At 54.7% G+C, this 6,634-nt stretch overlaps 1 protein-coding gene across 2 annotated transcripts in view; it reads left to right on the top strand.

The window, feature by feature from the left end:
- Nucleotides 1-6,127: 6,127 nt before the first annotated feature.
- Nucleotides 6,128-6,634, top strand: part of TCF20 (transcription factor 20) — a 116,769-nt gene continuing 116,262 nt past the window's right edge. For both annotated transcript variants that reach the window (XM_008061983.1, XM_021714421.1), the window contains exon 1: nucleotides 6,128-6,164. The gene's annotated coding sequence lies outside the window, so the exon portion shown is untranslated. The remainder of the gene's footprint in view (nucleotides 6,165-6,634) is intronic.

The raw sequence follows: 6,634 nt of genomic DNA on the forward strand, positions 1-6,634 counted from the left end.
TGTCCCCCTGCCGGCCCCTGCTCCCAGAGCAGCAGCCGGCGGTGCAGAGGGCGCATGCGTGTGGCGGGAGTGAGCCGGCTGTGGAGAATTAATATTCCTGGAACATCGCCCCGGCCGCCTGCACACGCCGAGGAGAATATTACGGCGATTAGCGGTGGGAGTTCGGCCTGCACGCAATATCTGGATGGAGAATTCGGTGTGATTAATCTGGCGCTAAGTAGCAGCCTCCGGGGTCCGCAGGGCTCTGGCATGCTTGGAATGGGAAAAAAGCTCAGGAGCGCAGTGATTCTTTGGGGGGCTTTTTGGGGGTCTGCCAGGGTGGCAGCTGTGCCTGGGGCAGACTGCAGGCTCCCGGTGGCCCCGGGTGGGCAGATCATCCCTTGTTGGGGGCCGTCGGCGGACTGCCAGCAGATAGCAGTGTGTGCGGTTCAGATTTGCAGCCTGACTGACACCCACCCCAGGCCTTTTTGTCCCTTTAGCCTCCTACATTCAGTGTCACAGACCCATGTTCAAGTTGTAGCTTCACCACATACCTCACACCACCTTTCTGGGCCTCAGTTTTCTCATCCGTAGAACAGGGTGCATGATTCCTGCCCTGCCATCTCAGGGAAAATCATTATTATTTTCCCATTTTATGGAGGAGGAAACAGGCTGTGAGCATTTTGCACAGCCAGGAGTGGCACTGTGCTATGCAGATGTTACTGTAAATAATTATCCTAATAATCTGATTTCAGCAGCCACCGGTTCCTCTTGCTTTGTCTGTTGTCTCTGCTCTTTGGATAATGCCAGATCTAGTGTTCGGGTCCTCCCAGAGTGTGTTGGTGGCAGGAAGAGAATACAACTGGCCCCATCTGTAAAATGGGTATGAAAATATCTTACCTCCCTGAAATAGAGACCCAAGGCAGAAAAGTTGATTCCTGTCTTAAGAGCTGTTGTTCCGAGCAGTTTTATAGTTGTACTTAGGACTCTGTGAGAGTGCCCTTAGGCAAGGTGAAATGGTGGTGTTGTGTGTCGGGGAACTGCCTGCCTGGCCTTCCTCCTGGCCCTCGGCACCAGTCCGGCTGCCTCGTTGGATGGAAGCACTGATTGCCAGGACTGGGAGCTTCCTAATCTTCTTCCCCAGTATCTTCAGTTTAAGGATAAGGAAATTGAGCCCCAGAGAAGGAACTAGGCTTGTCCAATGTTGCACCAAAGTGGCAGCGTTGAGGGAGGATTGTGGTCTTTGGAATCAGGCAGGTCTGCATTGACCTTGGGCAAGTCTTTCTTTCAGCCTCAGTTTTCTTTTTTTTCTTTTCTTTTTCTTTTTTTGAGTTGGAGTCTCAGTCTGTTGCCCAGACTGGCATGCAGTGGCACGCTCCTGGCCACCGCAGCCTCGACCTGCTGGGCTCCTTCCGCCTTAGCCTTCCAAGTAACTGGAACTATAAGCGCACACTACCACGCCTGGCTAATTTTTGATTTATTGTAGAAACGAGGTCTCGCCAAGTTGCCCGGGTGGGTCTCGAACCCGTGGGTGCAGGCAATTCACTCGCCTCGGCCTCCCAAAGTGCTGGGATTATAGGCTGAGCCATCAAGCCTGGCCCAGCCTCAGTTTTCTTATCTGCATTGACCTTGGACAAATCTTCTTTCCTTCAGCCTCAGTTTACTTATCTGCAGAATGGGACACTCGTGCCAGCCTTTGGGGTGGAACAGTGTCATGGGACAGGAACAGAGCCACAAAGGTCTGGTTCTCCTGGGAGCCCCAGAGGACTTTCTGAAGCATGCCCAGCACATCAGCATGCAACTGGCCAGCCTCCTCTTTGCCCAGGGGGCTGGACTTGCTGAAAACTCTTGTGGTGAAGGAATTCAACCATTGCATTTTTCACTCAATTGCCTCAAGCCCCGTGGGCTGAACATTTCCAAATCTGATTCGCATGGTTTTTTGGGTGGAGGAGACTAGTGAGGCCTCAGACCTCCATGCATCTCACCGTTCTGCCCAGAAATGGATACTGGATCAATTGTCTTCACTCCCCCCTTCCCACGCAAGCCATGTAATGGCCTTTGAAAGAGGCTTGGTTTGTGGTTTCCCAGCAGTGAAGCGGTCTGTGGTCTTGAGCAGATAAATTTGAAACTGGGCTTTTCAGGAGGGCTGATTTTAGTGAGCTCTTAAACAGTTGGGCACAGTGCAAGGTGGCAGGGATCAGGGAGAGGCAGGTGGGGCTCCATGGGCTTGGCTGTGCATTTGCTGCTGACTTCTCAGTACCTGGAACAGTAGGTGCTCAAATAAGCACTACTTGAATGAGTGCAAGCATGCATGATGGGTGGATGTGTGCGTGCATGCATGATGGGATAGATGGGTGCGTGCATGCATGACGGATGGATGGGTGCATGCATACATGGTGGGACAGATAGGTGCAAGCATGCATGATGGTTGGATGGATGTGTGCATGCATGCATGGTGGGAAAGATGGTGCAAGCATGCATGATGGATGGATGGGTGCATGCATACATACATGATGGGATAGATGGATGCATACATGCATGATGAATGGATGGGTGTACGTGCATGCATTGTGGGATAGATGGATGCAGGCATGCATGATGGGTACATGTATGAATGATGGGATGGATGGGTGCATGCAGGTGCATGCATGCATAATGGGACAGATGGGTGTAAGCATGCATGCGTGCGTGATGGATAGGTGCAAGCATGCATATGTACTGTGATGAGAAGCAGCAGAGAGTGTTGGTTAAAAGCCCAGACTCTGGAGCTAGACAGCCTGGAGTTGAATTCCAGCTCTGCTCTTTATCAGCCATGTGACTTTGGGCAGCTCACTAAGGTTCTCTGGGCCTCAGTTTGCTTATCTGTGAAATGGTTGGATCAGATGATTCCAGTATCCCTCCTAGCTTGACTGTTCTGGTCTCTGTGTTGTTGGCTTTCATCGCCAACAAGAATGTCCCTGGAACAGAAGCTTGGGTCTCCCTGAGATGAGTCCTCCAGTGCAGCCACCATTCTCCTAAAAACCTGTTCCCATATGGAGGGCCTCTCTACTCAAGTGTGCCTGGGAGTTGCTGCCTTGGAAACTTGCTATTTTGCCTTTGGGGCTTGGGTGTCTGTACCCTCCTATCCATATATTTGCTCCCTCCTCCTCCCCTGAGCTGTCCTGATCCAGCTTACACACCTTCTCCTCCAAAAAACCTTTTTGGAGCCTCTGCCCCCTGCCCCCCAGCTGTACTCTTTTCTAAGCCCCTTCTCTGCGTCTTCTGCTCTTGGGCTGTGGTCCCACCTCACCCATGTTTGGGTGTTTGTGAGACGTTATTGAATAATTGTGCAAATGTGCCCTTCATGGGTCAAGGGGACTAAAGGGAACCCACAGTTTTGCATAGCTATCAAGTGCCTGGCCTTGTGATTGTAGGCACATTTGTATTTCTTGTCTGAAATTGCCCACTCAGAATCTCAATGAAGTAAAGGGTGTTACCCTGCTTCAAGAGGGAAACCGAGGCTTGGGAAGGTTATGTTGGAGCCCAGTTTCCTTGAAGCTCACTCCCTTCTCAGTGCTGCCCTGCATCTCACTCAGACTTTGCTCTGTCTTCCGGGGTACCTTGCAGACCCTGATTAGAGAAAATACGAATACTTGCAGCTAACTGGGATCTGGCTCCTGCTGAGAGTCCACAGTGTTCTAAGCACTTTGCATCCCTTATCTCATGTAACCTTATAAGGCAGGTCTTATTTTTATCCTCATTTTACAGGTGGAACATATGTGGCTCAGAGAAGCTAAATAACTTGTCCAAGGTCACACAGGAAGGAAATGGTAGAGCCAAGATTTAAAACCAGACACCCTGATGCAGATGCTTGCCAAATTGAATAGTTCTCCAATCCACTATTTCAACCAACCTTCCCCAAGCTCCTCAGTGCATATCTCTTGAGTGTCGACTATCTGTGGCCAGGGGTCAGAGGACAAGACAGACCCATGTCCTGGCCAATCTCAAAGGCCCACTGGGGACTTAGGCAGATGGATAGACAGGTACAGTGTGCTGAGGTCTTGTGAGGGCCTGTGCTGTGCTGAGACCCCCCGCAAGGGACACTGCTGTGGTTGCTCCCAGCTTCCCACAGGGTGAAATGGCTCAGGGGTCAATGACTTGTCTGAGGTCACACAGAGAGCTGTCTGGGGAGCCTGTGCTGTCCCTTTCCACTACTTCTTTCTGCCTTCCAGGACACTGAGTCTGAGTCTCTGTGGGGGAAAAGTCACAGAAAGTGGTAGATAATTTGGACTAGGGTGGGGGTGGGGGGGGTGGTTGGGCTTCTCAGAGCAAGTGATGTCTGAGTTGAGACCCTCGGATAATGACGGAAGGGATGGCAGTGGGGTGAGGAGAGGGTGTTTCAGGCAGAGAAAATAGCACGTGCAAAGGCCCAGGAGCAAGGGCAAGCATGGTTTGTTTAGAACACTGAATGAAGGGTTTGTTCCAAGTGTCCTCAGTGGCTTTTGCAGTTGTAAGCACATCTCTGAGTAATTGACCTAGAAGGGCTTACCGAGTGCCTGGTATGGATTCTGTATCATGTTAGCTCTTACAGTCTCAGCCCTTGGTGAGGGGAGGGGCTGGGGCAGTGCACTCTGGGAGTCCCAAGGACTGAAGCGGAACACTGGTACATAGTAGGCTCTCACCAGATGTAAAGCACAGCTCAGTTGCAGCTATGTGCCAGAGTGTGGGGCAGCCCCTGGCCAGCAACCCAGATGCCCCATGGTACTCAGGAAGAGGGAAAGGGTACTGCTGTGGAGTTGGTGGAGGAGGGCCTGGGGGCTCCTGGGCCAGGCTGGGGCCTTGGGCTAAAGCAAGCACAGCAGAGTGAGCCGTGTGGCCACTCATTGTGGAGGCAGAGGCTGGAACACCTGGGATTTAACAGGAGGAGAAGGGCACTGGACAGAGGAGGCCCCACCAGGCCAAGGGTGGCTTGTACAGCTCAGGCTGAAGTCATTGTAGGGCCAAGGATCTGGCCATGGTCCTGAGTCCAGGCACTGGACACCTGAGTCTCTGCTTTTCCCACTGCTTCCTGTGCCTCGGTTTCCCCATCTTGATGTGTGGCACTTGCCTCTCAGGCATTGCCGTGGGTAAGGAGAGTGTGAAGTGCCTGTGTTAGGTCTGCATATGGTACTCAGTCCCTTGGCACAAGTGCTGCTGCCATGTATGGAAGGCAGAGGTGGGCCCCCAAACCAAGCCTTCTCTTGCTGAGGCCTCACCGAGATGGGACTTGGGTCAAAGGGTGGTTGAGATTGCTCCACCCTGCCCTGTCCCTACTGAAGCCCACCTTTGTGGGGGGGGGGGGGCCTAGGCTGAGTTATCAGACCCAAGGCCTCACTCCTGTGGCTTGTGAAGTCTTCAAAAAGCCATGAAGCTGCCTGGCTGGCCCTCCAGCCTCCGGGCCCCTTTGCTGGCTTCAACCAGCCCTTTCCCACCCGCTTTGTGACTCCTGGCCTCAAATCCCAGCTAATCTTCCTGCTTTGCAGCTTCAGGGAGGCCCCTCCCTCTCTGAGCCTCGCCAGGCAAAATGGAGCCCTCTCTGGTCTTTGTGACTGCGGCCCAAGGGACTGGGTGCATGTCTCCAGCATGCAGTAGGTGCTCTGTGAGTGGTCATGCTTGCTTTTACCCCACAGTCTCCAAGAGCAGCCGTGAGATGTGATTCTTACCTGTGGTGGGCATTCACCCCTTTTAAGCCATTCACTCTGGGACCAATTATAAATAGACACATAATCGCCCCTATCTACAGAGATAAAACATATTCCTCAGATGAGACTGCCCCTCCCCTGCCTGCCCCCCCCCACGCTGGCACGTGCTCTCCGTGGTTGAGGGAGACGGAGGGATCCAGCTGGTGCTCCCCTTCCTCCTCCATCCATCCGTCCCTCCTCCCCACTGCTCCTCCATCTCCACCCTGCAGAGTTGAGATCGGCAGGGGCCGTGATGTCAGAGGCTCAGCTGATGTCACCGCCCCAGCCCTGTGACTTCACTTGCCGGCTTGGGCAGGAGGAGCCCGAGGAGGCTGAGAGACGAGGAACTGCCCCCCTTTCCCTTTTCTCCTCCTTTTTTCCCTCTCCCCTCCTCCCCAGCCTCAGCCCGGAGTTGTTTTCCTCCTGGTGGTCGCCCGGCTGTCAGGGGGTCTGGGGCAAGTGCCAGGGAAGGATGCTGCTGCAAAGGTAACGGCGTGTGGGTGCCTCTCCTTGGTCGTGAAAGTTTGCTCTGGTGTGTGAGGCGTGCCCGCTGGGTGCTCTGCTGCGCCGCCCTGCCCTGGCCCGAGGCTCCCGGGGGGCGGGCAGGGACCGGGCCGCGCTAGGGCAGGGCTGGGCAGGGGCCTCCCGGGCGGCCTTCACTGCCTTGTCCCCATCAAAGGCCACAGCTGCTCGAGTGGCGGCTGCAGCTTTGAAACTGCCATGAAGAGCTACGGAGGGCGGGGAGCGCGGGGGATGTTCAGAGCAGTGCCCAGGAGGGTGGCCGCGGAGGAGGGGCCAGCGGGGGCTGTTGGGGAGCGCGCGGCAGCAGGGGCGTGAAGGGCAGGGCCCCGGGTCAGAGTCCCAAGGGCCGGTCCCGTTGCCTCCGGTCTAGCCGCCGTCTGGGGCTGGGACCCCAGCAGTGAGGGTGCAGAGGCGGCGGGGGGCGGGGGGGGGGG

This window comes from Carlito syrichta, unplaced genomic scaffold (assembly GCF_000164805.1).
Source record: "Carlito syrichta isolate Samal-C Ts95f unplaced genomic scaffold, Tarsius_syrichta-2.0.1 Scaffold305648, whole genome shotgun sequence".
NCBI classification, from domain to species: domain Eukaryota; kingdom Metazoa; phylum Chordata; class Mammalia; order Primates; family Tarsiidae; genus Carlito; species Carlito syrichta.